This window comes from Tympanuchus pallidicinctus, unplaced genomic scaffold, assembly GCF_026119805.1.
Source record: "Tympanuchus pallidicinctus isolate F22 unplaced genomic scaffold, pur_lepc_1.0 scaffold14, whole genome shotgun sequence".
Taxonomy (NCBI): Eukaryota; Metazoa; Chordata; class Aves; order Galliformes; family Phasianidae; genus Tympanuchus; species Tympanuchus pallidicinctus.
The window spans coordinates 9,329,540-9,344,073 of NW_026294659.1; positions in this window are offsets into that span (position 1 = coordinate 9,329,540).

Consider the following 14,534-nt stretch of genomic DNA (forward strand, 5'->3'; position numbering starts at 1 on the left):
AATATGAAAGTGCCATTGGCAGAGCCTCTCCCAGAGTACCCCTGCTCCGGTGAATGTGGTATTCTCCTAGAAAAGAAGAGAGGTAGACAGGGAAGTGGAAGAGGGCATTGTACACCCTACACGAGCACTTCAGGCAAACCCATGTGCTAAAGTTCACAGAGGTAAGAAAGTGCAGCTCAGTCTGCTGGAGAAAATTACTTGGAGAAGTCAGCACAAGTTAAAGATAGGAACACCAAATTAGTTCAATCAGAAAGTCTTCCTAATATTAACCGAGGACTGTGCTAAGGTCAGGCCTGATGTACAAGATAAATGCCAAAATCAATGGACCAAAACTCATGTGGCAGGAGCTAAAGCCAACCAATGACTGGTGGCATGTACATCATCCTCTGGCGCACATCCATTTTGATACCGATCCTAGGATAGGTGGACAGAAAGGAGAAGTTCAGACAGTTGTCATTGTCAACTTCATAGAATTATAGAATCATAGAATCACAAGGTTGGAAAGAACCTACAAGATCATCTAGTCCTACCATTGCTACCACAAGATACTAAACCATATCTCATAGCTCCTCATCCAGGCGCCTCTTGAACACTGCCAGGGACGGCGACTGCACCACGCTGCCTGACCACTCTCTGAGAGAAAAAGTTTTTCCTTATGTCTAAACTATTTACTTACTTGATCTGGTCAGACCTTCTGGTAAGTTTCTGGTGAGGAGATACAAGGAAGTCATCACTGCATCCACCAATTTCAGCACAGTCCTGGAAACCCACCTGGAAGGGAAGACTTGGGGTCCTGAAGTCACTCTTCTCTCAGTAGCTCTGTAGTCTGTTCACATGCTTCTCTGCCTTTTCTTTCTTTTACTTTCCTTTTAATCAAACTATCCTAGATAGGAGGGTACAGATTGTACAACATAGCTGTGAACTGCAATCAAGGAGACAACTAAAAGCAATGTCTAAATGAAACAGATGCTGGTATAAATCCCCTTGATCAGAGAGGGGCTGATAAGTCCATGTGCTGTGCTTGTCTTTTTCTAACAGTGAGGCTGCAAGTAAAAGTCAACACCTGAAGAGGAAGAAATAATTTTTGTCTTTGCTCTCCTTTTCTCTCCCCTCTGTATACATGTGTCTCCAAGTGAGTAGAGCAGAATCCCAGAATATGTACCAACAGCAGATTCAGTCTATCTCAATGACTGTCTCTCTTTCTCCAAAAATAGTGAGTGCTGCTGTGGACTTAAATAAAGGGAGGGAAGCACTGATACAAAAACTGTTGACAGCTAAACGAAGAGGAATAATGGGCACTTTTAAAGCATAAAGTCTTATTTTTCAAGTGCTTAAACTGTTTTTCCTCTTTTTTTGTGTATCTTTAATTAAAAGTTAAAAGACTTCTATCGGTGATTGTTTGCCATGGTAACCAAGTAGGCCGAGGTCTCCGTATTCAAAACCCCAAACCTTTTTAAGTGTTTAATGTTTCAGAGTGTCTGTGTCACGTTAGCATCTTTCACTCATTGAGCCCACTCCTTCCCCAGAACTGAACAGGACCGTGCCTTGTGGGCCAGGCCACTGGACTAGAGGGACAGCCTCTCAGCTCCACTATCCCCCTGTGAATGGAATCCCTTCTTCTCACTTCTCTTTTGGGTGCATGAATGTTTCACTTTGAATTAAATGCAATTTTCGTTATGAAATATGGCTATTCCTTTGCAGTTTTTCAGCAAGAGAAATAAAACCTAACCAGACTCGTCTGTTCCTACTGAGGTGATGTTTTCTTCTTTCCTGCTGAACCAAACAGCACTTATTCATACCTTGCTGCTATTTTTAAGAGTGGGGCCCAGCTGTATGGCATTCAGAGGCACCACTAAAACTTCAACAGCAGAGTACACATCATAGTACATCCTGGTTAGAGAAATGACTGGCAGTCATTTTTGCAATGAGTGCTGTCTGTATCAATGCATGTGTGCGTATTTATTACATTAGTCACCTCCGCTACTAGAATGACTTGCAATTAAGATTGCTGTAGTACCTGAAATGTCGCATTGCTTGCCTTCGTTCTGAGTGGGGCACTGCCTTAACTGGATAAAACAAGGAGAGACATACGAGGGCATGACCAGACTTATCCTTATAACCACATCAGAATGGCTAGAAAAGTTACCACTTCTCAGCAGAGAAATGTCTTTTAGTTGAGATACAGTCACTGGACGCATGTAAGTTCTCAGTCTCTTGTACTGCAAAGCAAGATGAGTTTCAGATGTGAAAGGAACTAACCCATTTCATTTTGCATTTGCCATACATGCCCATACAGTTTTCACACCTTTGCTGAGAGACAACGATCTCCAACCACAGTGGCACACATTTCCTAAGTTCTTGTAGTGTGACACAAAGAACATAAGCTGATATGCAAACAAAGAAATTAGGATAGGAGTACCCACTTGGCTGATGTGCTGCATCCTTTTCTTATTCTCAGAGGTTGATATGAGCTTACATTTTATCTCATGTGAAGTGTGGAGCCAGGACCTGCCCCTCCAGCAGGTTATGGCATGTGGTCGCTGCTTGGCCCTCCTAGGAACTCCAGCAGGTCACTAATGATCACAGTGCAGGGCACCAACAGTCCTTGCCTGTATTCCCAGGGCCCTTTCCTTCATACAACATAGAAAAACAATTAGATCACTTAACGTCAGTGGGCAGCATTGAAACCTGAATGCTGGGATGGTTACATGGCATAGACAAGCCATTCAACGTACTCTTTTGCTCTTCTGAACTAGTCATCACAGATGCCAAACTGGCACAAAAATACAGCATTTGTGTGTGTGTGTGTGTGTGTGTGTGTGTTTCCACCACAGGACTTGCTTGCTTATATCAATCGGCTTGAAACAAAATCAAAAACAAGTTTCTGTGTATGTGGGTCTCCGGATGTCCCACTGCTATCCTTTTTCCTTTCAAATGTTTGTATTTCATGAATTACCCTTGCCATAAATGTGTTCATAGTAAATGTAGAGGAAAGAACAAGGTTATCTGCCTTGAACTCCATCAGATTTACCCATTTGGACAAGATCTCCTCTACCAGATGCTGTAAGAATTTCTGAATAACCACACTGGAGCACCCAAGCCAAAGGTTTGGAAAATTTATCTACAAGTAGTATTTAGAGTGACTTATGTACTAGTTCAGGCTGTTATGCTGGTTTGGGGTTAGACAAAACACTCTCTTTTTCTTTTTTCTTTTTTTTTTTTCCAAAAACACTGTCAGTTCCTTATAGGCCTGCTCTGCATGGCTCTATGGCCAGTTTCCCTATCGTTTTAAAACAACCCTCCAAACACTTGCAATCTTTTAAACACCTTTTATTTTGTATGCCTTAGTACATAGTTTTTTTGTGGTTGTGGAAGTCCTTAGTGAATGTCAGTGGTACTCTCTGAAAACACCTGACTAAGTAGGAACCATCTAACCCTTGGGAGCTATTGACTGCTGCCTCCAAGGGCGTAATTAGCAAGTGGCAGAACTTGCCATGCAGGTCATGTTTTACAAGATCTCACAGTATTGGTATTGATTATGATTAGATTAGATTGGGTTGATGGTAAATGCTTATTTATGAGATTTTCAGGCAAATAGTGAATATCTTGTCATGAGCATCACCAAGTATGCTTTTCACACAACTCTAGAATGAGTTACAAACTTCATATACGCATGTGCATGCGTATAATAGGAGAGAGAGGGCAAGCCAGGGAAAGGCCAACATCCTGTATTTAACATCTTACAAGCTGAAGGCAGAAATGAGTTCAACACACTAAGAAGGAATTTTACATTAAAAAGAGCAGCTTATGGAAACCCCTATTCTGTGTATGCCTGTCAGCTGATGGTACATATATGGAAGATGGCAGCAAATACAATTGAGCTGGCACACCATGTGTTACTGCCTTGACACTGATTCCAAGGAGGTTTTCACAAACTTGCACAAGAGAGAATGTTATTTTTCAGTCCTTCAAAATATGTCGGTGGTTTTCTGAATCCTTAAAACTCCGTGCATCTGTTAGAAAATTTCTGTTTTATTCCAAGATGGTTTTGCTGCTCAAACCACGGTGCCTGCAGCCTGCTAGATGTGCTGGAGCATCCACAGCATCTGCACACAGCTGCGGACATGACGGAGGACATAACAGATACCGTGCCTTTGTAAAGCTGCCGCTGAAGGGAATCCTGAAGTATCTCATATATCTCTTCTTGCCTACGGTTAGGCAGCTGAATCCTACCCATTTTTTATTCTCATTTCCACTCGGATTTCCTAATGCCTTCTTTACCCTCCCCTTTCTTATTCCTGCTTCTTCAGCAACAAAGTGGGAAAGGTCTATAAGGAGGAGAGAAAAATCTTTTTTTTTTTAAAAAAAAAAGGGAACATTTCTTAATTTTAGAAGGAATCAGAATTGCAAAAAGTCTTACCACAAAATAATTGGTTTAAAGAGACTTGCACTTTTCTGTTTTATCCTTTTTTTCTGGTTCTCACAACACCACTGCAGCTGGGAGCCTCCTCAGTGATCTGGAAGGCAAATCAGAGGGCCACAAGCATTGATTCTGTTGCTGACCTCCTGCATGGCCTTGGTTGCCCCAGTTTGTCTTCAGTGGGATAGCAGAACAAACCCCCTGTACAGTTTTGTAAAAATTTGAGATATTATAAGTACAGGTCCTCTTGCCTACCTACAAGAATTATTTCAAAACCTCATATAAGAGAACTGGTTTTACTGGCAAATGAGCATAGAAAATGAGAGTAGAATTTGCCCTTCTAGCAAGAAAGACAGCAGATCTTCAGACTGTGAAGTCTGTGGGTGTTTGTGTATGTATGTGTGCAGCAGGGGATGAAGCAATAATTTACTGCTTTCCAAAAAGCAGCAGATGGATCTAACTGCCTTGGTATTGGAAGCACTTGATCCTGGAGTCATTGATTTGGCTAAGCCCTCTTTCCAGCCATGACTCAATGCAAAGTGATGGCCACAGCCAGGCCTGCCCCTGGAGGTAACTCTGGGGAATAGTGAGGCTCTGTGGCAGAGGATCTGGGGCTCACACTGGCCAAGGGCTATGCATGTCTCCCTAGGAAAGCTCCAATAGAAGTTACTGTCCTGTCCTGAGAAATCAGGCCATGGAAAGGGAAAGAAGATGGGTTTCTACCAGCTTTTGAAACCCATGAAATATTACATGCTATGGAAAGCAGATTTATGCAGCTCACTCTGATAAGGAAAGCTCCATTGTGAAACTTCTGTTGCTGCTTTCATATTTTAATGCCTTTAGTTTTCTTTTCCTCTGAGGTATTATCTTCTCGTTGGCATGAGGCAGAGCCAATTCTCAGGTGCTCTGCCATTAGGGAGGCCAAGCCTTGATGGCAACACTTCACCCAGAAAAAGCTGATGCTGAGGGCCCCTCAATGCCCCTCCAGTGCCCTTCAGGCAGAACACAGTGGCCCTCAATTTGCTGCATAGTTGGCAACAGAAGCAGTCCTGGTGATGGGAGAGGCTAGCACGGAAAGGAGTCGTGGCCCATGTGCAGATGACAAGCCAACTATTACTTGCCACCTGCTGCTTCACCCACTATAAAGGTCTGGGTAGGTGTGAAACAGCATGGAGCTGGGCACTCATCTCTGTGCCCACTGCCTCTGCTTGCAAGCCTACCAATGACCCTCTAGTACTGTTGCCCAGCCCTTATAGACCCATGGATCCAGGCAGAGAAGAGTGAGCAGCCGTTTTTCGTCCCCAGCATGGAACTTCAACCAGTGTGATCTGTCAGACTGCTGTAATCCCACCTCCACCAGTGCCGTCTTGCAGTGTGCAGCTTGGGATGGAGCAGGTGAAACCAAGACCCAGCTGTGCTGTGATCTGTACAGCTGCAGCCAGCCAGGGGCTGCTGATCCCGTGAGGAAGAAAGAAAATGGCACAGCCTCTCTTCAGCAGCACCTTCGTAGCGTCGCCTGTAATCCTCCGCACGCATGCTACCAGGCAAATCATCAAAGCAGCGCCGTGAATGGCAGCGAGGACTCTCCTTGGGTGCTAATGTTTCATTGTTTTCACAGACTCTCCTCCAGCCAAGTTTATGAAAGGAAGCCAAGAGCTGTCCAAAAGTGAGCTCAGGAGAAAAACAGAAACTGGAGGGAACAGACGGAATGTCTCACTCAGCCGGCAGGCTGCACGGGACGCAGTGTACATTTACTCTGGCTGTTCCCTGTGAAGTCCCTCCACTTCCAATCCCCTAACACACTTCTTTCTACCCAGTCACAGTAGGTTCTTGACTGTCTGCCATTGCAACCTCTTGGCTTCAACTGTGTTCCACCACCAAAAGGCACCAGCTCCACCACTGGGACTTGCTCTGTGCAGTGTGAGGGCTCCCAGTGCCAGGCTTGGAAGTTCACTGCTCCGGCAGCACCAGGCAGGATGGGCTGAAGCAGGGGCCGGTGCCTCTCTGCCCCTTCTGGCACTCTCCAGACAGAATTATTTATTAATAACAACCATACAACTGAGAGAGCCAAAAAGAGCCGACCCTGCGAAACGGTGCAACAGTTACCTGCCAACTGAACCCTAGCAGCAGCAACAATAAACACGATGCAAGTAGAAATTATCAAAGACAACTTGGGAGGAAACCACAAGAAATGGCAGTTGAGCCTTATTAGTGCCATAAATCATAGAACGGGTTTCAGTTCCTGCAGCTCCTCGTGAGCCGTGTGACGCTGCCTCTTGCACAGCAAGCCATAGGGGTCTGCACAGCCTGGAGGCACAGAACAAAGCAGGCGGGAGAAAAGTGCTGCTTTTTACCAAAGTAATTCTTAATTTAATTGTAAATCAAAGGAGGGGGGCTTCTGCTGCTGTCTGCAAGCAACAGAGAGCAGAGGGAAACACGTAAGGTGGGAGCAACATGGACTTTCTGGGGTTTGGAAACTTCTTGGAGAGCATCTTCCAGGCACTCTCAACAAGACTTGTTTACTTATTCATGTAAAGATTTACCATCGCTGCACTCTGCATTTCCTTGGTTGTCCTTAAGTCCCTCCTGGGTCCCAAGGTGTTTTCTCCCGCCAGAGGTAACTCTGACATCAGGAGCTGCAGCGTTCGATTCCTCCGCTGACTCCGGAGTGGAGGGGGCAGAGGAAGGGTTAGTTCCTCTCACTTCTGATTTTAACAGTATTTGAAGCTTCTTGAAGGGCACGATCGTTTTGTAGGTGGGATGCTCCCATCCCCAGCCATTGATGTGAGTCATTGATTATCCTTCTTTTCCTTCAAAGGAAATTCATTTCGTACTGAATTCCACACGGAATGCTCTCAGCAGGACTTCAGACTCACCAATAACCACTGTTATCTACCTGAGCCAGTGAAGCAACAAACCTAGGAATTAATAATAATCACTATTTATTTTTAGCATTATTTAAGGGACAGCAATGTGCTCAGCATGGTAAGAGAACACCAGGACAGTGTGGGCTGATTACAAGACACCCATGTGGCAATGAAATACACTGGAGCTTGCTTGTGCCCTTTGGATGTCTGCAATGCCTAACAAAAGGAGGTGGGTAAATACCAGGCAGTATTTTTACCCTATCCTGTGTTATTTCCTAGAACTATTGAATGATCTGAGTTGGAAAGGACCCCCAAAGGCCATCTGGTTCAACTCCCTCACAATGAACAGGGACACCTACAGCTACATCAGGGTACTCACAGCCCCTCCAGCCTGACCCCATTTGGTCTTTGATGCCGTCACATCAGCTAGAGATATCCTGAAGAGGCCGAACGTAACCCACTCTTCCAGTCAGACAGGGAACCAAACCATAGGCTCTGCATTGCCAGCAGTGCCCAGAGGGAAAGGCATGGCCCAGGTGGACCATTTCCAGACCACAGGAACCGCAGCTGGGGCAGAATCAGAAAGCTTCTGAGCATTAAGCTCGTGCTTCAGAGCATTAAGCACCCAGCAGCAACTGGCTCATGCAGAGACACTTCTCTGCACTTGCTGAGCTGCAGAAGCCCATTCTATATCAGGCTTGCATGGGGCTGGGAAGCAAAGACCTGCAGCCCGGCCCTGGCAGGGGCAGCACAGTTTGGTGACTGTACACTGAGCCACCTCCTGGCAGCCCCAGCTGTCCCAGCCTGTCCCCCCCCTTGCCACCAGCTCTCACCCTGAGGTCATCTCCCTCTTTGGCCTCACGAGAACTGATCCCACACACACATACCCTTTTTTTTTTTCTTCTTTTTTTTCTTGGTTAATTTTAATCCAGACTAATTCCCTCATTCAGGTCACTGTGCGGCCTCACATGCTCCTGCATTCAGCAAGCGAGAGCTGGGAGGCAGGAGAGGGCAGCCAGCAGGAGAGCTTTCTTCTGCTTACCACAGCAACTGTGTACTGCTGCTGTGGCTTTGGGGTTTTGTTGGGGTTTTTCAAAAGGGAACTCTCAAAAGAGGGCAGAATGCTCAAGTTCTGGCTCTGCTCTTAGGACTCCAAAATATTCTCAGTGATCTTGTTCTCCAGACTCAGGAAAACTCATGTGAGCTTGTCTCAGACATGGAATAACTGCCGGCTCAGCTTTTGTGCTACTCTGTAAAAGATGTAGGGCATATGATAGGAACCCACAGTCTTGCTGGGCACACATCCTGTGCTGACTGGTGCCTTGCCAACTTTCTGGGCGTAAAGAACATCTACCCTTTTGTCTTTGGTACAGGACAGCCTGGATTCCTTGCAGCTGTGCTACAGGACAGCCTACAGCAGTGCACTGGTTGCTAAAACATAGCTGCTGTTGCTAGCATCTAGCAAAGCAATGAGTGATAGGATACTTGGCTTTGTTCTGACTCAGTCTGGTTGTTCCTTTGCATGTGGGACCACTTCTTTCAGTAGTGGTACCCATACATGCCTGCTTGAAATGACTGTCTCAGGCTTGATCTGTCACTGTCTTGCTCAGGGAACAGTGCCGTTTCTGAAAGTAAGCACATCACACCTAGAGTTACCCAAAAGCACTCTGCTTCCTTTTCATCAGCCAGCCCTGAAATTTAGCTGCTTCTTCCAACACCTTCTGATTCCTGCAGCACCAAGCCCAAAGCCTGGAGGAAGCTGAGTGCCAGGCCAGCTGCCTGCTCATAGGGATGCTTTAGCACTGACAGCATCCAGGTATTGTGGGTTTGCAGGGACCAAGTAGCAGATGATGCAGGGAGCATCATGAGAAGCTGCTGCTCCTGGCCAAATCCATCGCTCAGCACAGGAAATCTCTCTCAGGGTATATCTGGTGAGGTAAGGGCTAGTGCATCATTTGACCACACACAGATTTTAGCCTACTGCCAGGGCTTGCTTCACTTGCCTGAAGATGAACCAGACCTACAGGAAGTGAGGAGAAGCATACATGGGTGAAAGAGGAGGGTGTCAATCCTTTCAGAGAGGGCGGTTGCTGGCAGGAAGGATAAGTGATAAGTGATAAGAAGGAAGTGATATTCAGTAGCTAAGGACCAAGTACATAGTTGGTCCATAATCCCCAAAGCCTATCTGTTCTTCAGGCAGTACAAGAAAATACGTACAACCAACTCCCAACCACTGTTTCTGCTTTCCTGCCTTCCTCCATCACTGCATTCCCTTCTGCAGGGAAGCAGGCTGCAGACTTCTACGCTGCTCCGTTACAAGGAACCAGGATGTGATTAGACCCTTCGAGTAGCTTTATTTTCCCACCTCTCTAATTACTCACAGCTATTGTGAAGACAATAGATGATCAGATGTGTCCAGGGAAACAGCTGGGGTAAGCACAAGGATAGGAAAGCTAACTTAGGAGAAAAGACACCGAGAGAAAAACAGTGAACCGCACTTTCAAGTTTTGCCAGCATAGCAAAGAGTGTGGGAACAAATTACAACCGTCGGAGAGATACCTCTGGCAATGAAAGCCCCAGTTTCTTCCGGAAACTGGTGTAACTTACACTGGCAAAAGCTGTATCCCCAGGAGGAGTTTGTCAGAAAAACCTTCCCGGGGTAGGGAGACCCAGCAATATTAAAAGGCAATAATATAGCCCAGCTGTAGGAAGCCTCTTTTCACAGGGAGAAATGTTTTCCTGTGACAAGTCTCAAGCAGTTAAGCTCCAGAGAGCTTCACAGTTCAGGCAGAAGCTTTGTACATGTTCTATATGAATATGTATTTAATTATGGCTCCAACGCAGAACACATTAACATAAATAAAGAGGAGAAATAGAAAGCAGGAAAGGAGAGGGTAAAGGTCTAGCTTTCACCTGTCTCTATTAGCACCAGCTCTTATGCTCTGCCATTCTGAGGAGGAGCTGCGTTTGGACGGTGCATCATTCCCACTTGCTCTGGAGAGATGGAATCAACCTCCTCAGCCCTGCTGGTGCTGCTTAGGGCACAGTACGCACGGGACTGTGCTCAGATAACTAGGAACCAGCATGACAAAAAAGCTAAACATTGTGGGGAAGAGGGTGTTTTTCTCTTCTTTAGTGGCTGCTGTAGACCCACAGAAGAGGACCTCGAGGACACTGCCCTAACACCAGGCTGTCCTTCACCTTGCCTGCCCTGAGCTGCAGCCTCCCACTGCTGTAGGAATCCTCCCTCTCTTGCTACCAATGATATAGTAGGGATATAGTAGGCACCCTTGTATTGCAGCTCTCCTCCAGTTTCTCTGTCCCCTGTGTGGCACACAGTCCTCTCCATAACATGAGCCCCTTACATTGCCAAATGGGGGCAAAAGAATAGACAAATGAGAACAGTGGTGCAGGGAGAAGGAAAGCTTAGCCTGAAGATCAAAGCAGAACTTTCCCTTCACTCTGCCCCTCATCCTGCAGGACATCCCCTCACATCTGCATGAGCATCAGTCACCATGTCAGTACCTGTCAGTGAATGGCAGCCCATCAGCATTCTGAAGTAAGTATGTAATGTCATTGTGGATGACAGCAAGTGATACCTTCAACTGAGACTCTGCCCTGACTGCTCTAGACCAGAAATGGAGACCTCACTTTAATTTCCTTTCCTTCTTTATTTTTCTTTCCTTTGCAGCTCGCTTCCTTCTTTCCACCATCCCTTCCTTCCACCATCCCTTCCTTCCACCATCCCTTCCTTCTACCATCCCTTCCTTCCACCACCCCTTTCTTCTACCATCCCTACCTTCTACCATCCCTTCCTTCCACCATCCCTTCCTCCCTTTCTCCCTTCCTTTTTAAAGTGGAGGCCTTTGTCAGAGACCAAATATTTTCTTCTTTCTGCACCAACACCCTCCTGTGCCCATCTTCAATGGTACTTCACAACAACATCCTCAAGGATATGATGAAATCCCAAAATGCGCAACACCGTTTGATCTTTTGCTGTTACGCTTCAAAAACACACTCTAAGAAAAAATACGAATCTGAACCTTTGGGAAAAGCCCCTCCCTTTTGTTTGTACTAACTTTGTTTTGTAATCCTGCAGCAGTTGAATTCTACCTGAGTGCTCAAAGGCCAAGCAGAAACCAGATGTGCCTGGTTTGTTTCTAGGAAGCACCCCCACATGAAACTCTGCTCAAAGCAGATGAAATCCAAACAAATCCTTCAGTGCACGTGGCTGCCTGGTGTCACGGGATCACAGGGTCACAGAGTGAGCTGAGATCCCTACATCTGGGTGTCATCGGGTCCAACCGCTGCTCTAGCAGGGACACCCAGAGCAGGGTGTTGGGACCACCTCTGGGTGGCTTTGGAAGCTCTCCAAGGAGGAGACTCCACAGCCTCTTTGGGCAAGTGTCCCATTAGCTGGAAAGGCCTTCTTTCACCAGTGGAGTTGAAAGGGTTAATAGTAAAAGGACTTCTTTTCTTTAAAAAAAAAAAAAAATCCATACTGTAGACAGGGGCAGCATGTTTCATCCTCTTGTGGTCAAGGCTGGCTGATCCTGGTGCCTACGATCTGGGCTACTCAACAAGTGCAGGGCTGTTTAATTATTGACAAAGAAGCAAGACCTTCAACCAAACTACATTTCATTTTAAGAAGAAAAAAAAATCCCATCCAAACTGGCCATGCTTGAAAAATTTGCCTCGTTATATTTTTAGCATTGGTATATATAAGGAAAATACAAGGCCTGGCCTGAACAGTAGCAATAAGTGCTTAATATTCTCTTTGCATACCCTTACAAATCAGTGCATGATTTAAAAATGTCACTGCACATCTGTGTGTTTGGTGTGTTTTGCTGCAAACTGGTACAGGAGGGAGAGGAACATGAAGATCTTTCAAACTGTATCTCTACACCATGACTTGAGTGGCACTTGCTGCAAAGCAAATCTACTGCATTTTTTTGCTTCAATGAGAAAGTGTGGAATCTGCTCCTTCCATATATCCCCAGTTGGTTATTCATAACTCATTCAGCAGCACATCCATAGAATCATAGAATCATTAAGGTTGGAAAAGACCTCTAAGACCAACTTGTCCAAGCAGCAGCCCATCACACCATGCCCACTGCCCATGTCCCTCAGTGCCACATCCACATGGCTCTTGAACACCTCCAGGAAGGCGACTCCACCAATTTTCTGGGCAGCCTGTGCCACTGCCTCACTGCTCCTTCTGAGAAGATGTTCCTGATATTCAACCTGAATCTCCCCTGCAGTTTGAGGCCATTTCTTCTTGTCCTATTGCTATTATCAGGGAGAAAAGGCCAACCCTCACATTGCCACATCCTCCATTCGGGTGGTCGCAGAGAGCGATAAGGTCTCCCCTGGGTCTCCTCTTCTCCAGACTGACCAATCCCAGCTCCCTCAACTGCTCCCCATATGACTTGTGCTCCAGATCCTCATGGATCATAACAAACTTTGGATGAGATGTGAGCTTGCCAGAAAAGACAGCATCAGACACAGTTGCATACACCAAACCAACCAGGCCCTCTTGGGAAGGCAGTTGCTTTTGTGGTGAGGCCCTTTGTGGCTTCCCCAGCTGCTCCCAGCAGCCTGACACACTTTGCTTGTGTCCCTGGCACAGGACGAATAGCGATCGAACAGAAAATACCAAAGTCATCCCACGATGATAGGCCACCATGTGCCTTTCAAAATGGGAGCAGAGAGACATTCTGGAGAGAGTGTACTGCTTGTACTGTCCAGCTCTGGAGATAAATAGAGGACAAGGCTCTGTGGCTGCCAGGCTGGCACCTTTTGTGGGTAATAAAATACACTGAACACTTTTCAAGCTTTTCTACAAATAATTGGAACTGTTTGTAACTATGTTGAAGGAATTGGGGTTTTTAGACAATGCTGGAATGATTAAGTAGAGGTCTTTCTTTCAGAGGGGCATGCAATTTAGCTGAAAAGCAGGGTTTGTGAGTTCTCCTCTGGGCAAACCAGCCAGGACAAGCTGGCAAGAAGGAAGGCAGGCTCTCCAAGAGGTTTCCCCAAGTGTTCCAAGCAGGAACACACAGCCTGCTGAGCCCCCTGTTCTGCCTGCCCACGTTGTTGCGTGGCATGGAGAGGACACGTTACAGCCTCCAGGACATGGAGGAGGCTGGTTACAAATCCCATCATGGCATGCAGGAGGAGAGAGGACAAACTGAAAAGAGGCTTTAAATTCACAGAGAGAAGTGGTGGTAGGACTGCTAGAGAATGGGCTGAATGAGTAGTGCTGGGGAGAGAGATCTGTGAGTTGTCAGTGCAGAAATGGTCGCTGAAGCATGTGGCAAGATAGAAGCACTTAGAGACAAAGTGAGACCTGGGGAGAGGGACTGAGGCGATGAAGGCTTACAGAGGGGAAGAGAAAAACCCTCAAAGAAGACAATGCTGGGACACCTTGAGAGGTAGGATGAAAACCAGGAGTGTGAAAGGCTCTGGAGCACCTCAGGAAGAAAGCTGTTAGATAAAGGAGGAATGATCCACATCAAAGGCAGGCAACTGGCTGGGACGGAGGCTTCAGCGTGCCAGGAGTAACAACTGCACCTCAGCTCATGGTGTGTTCTTTCTCACCTGAGCACCATCCTTTTCTTTGCAATCCATTTTTGGGGCAGGGAGCTGGCTCTCGTCCCTGTTGGGAAGCTCAAGTCATCGTTTGTCATTTGTACCAAGAATATTGGATGAGTATGCATGTGTGCTTTTAAACATAGAGGGGGGTATTACTCTGAAACCACACTGAAAATTATACATCATGATAGAAAAGAATAAACTATCCTGATTCTATGAATTTGGCTTCTGCTTTTTCAGTTTCCCAGCACCATCCCCAACAGAGGTGCAACTGTCTCAGTGTGAAAATTCAACCTTAAATATCCGCTCTGTAATTCTGCAGACCTTGGCTACCCTCTCTTCATTCGTTTCTGCTCTCCTGCTGCCACAGAAAGCCCCTTTTCCATGTTGGCTATCTGCCTCCCTGCACCCCAACTTGCAACAGCAACTTGCAAGATCCCAATTCTTCCAGCCCCTGCCTGTGCAGTCAGAGCTATCTTCAGCCCAGAGAGCCTTTAAATATATTCCTAAATATTTATACTGTAGTTAGTGCTGATCCTAGAAGGAATGTAAGTGTTTCTTTGTGTGCCTCTAGCTCCAGTGGCACTTTAAGCATGTACATAAGAGCTTTGCTGAACGGGAGTGGGCCTTAATGCACACTTAATTACTTTGCA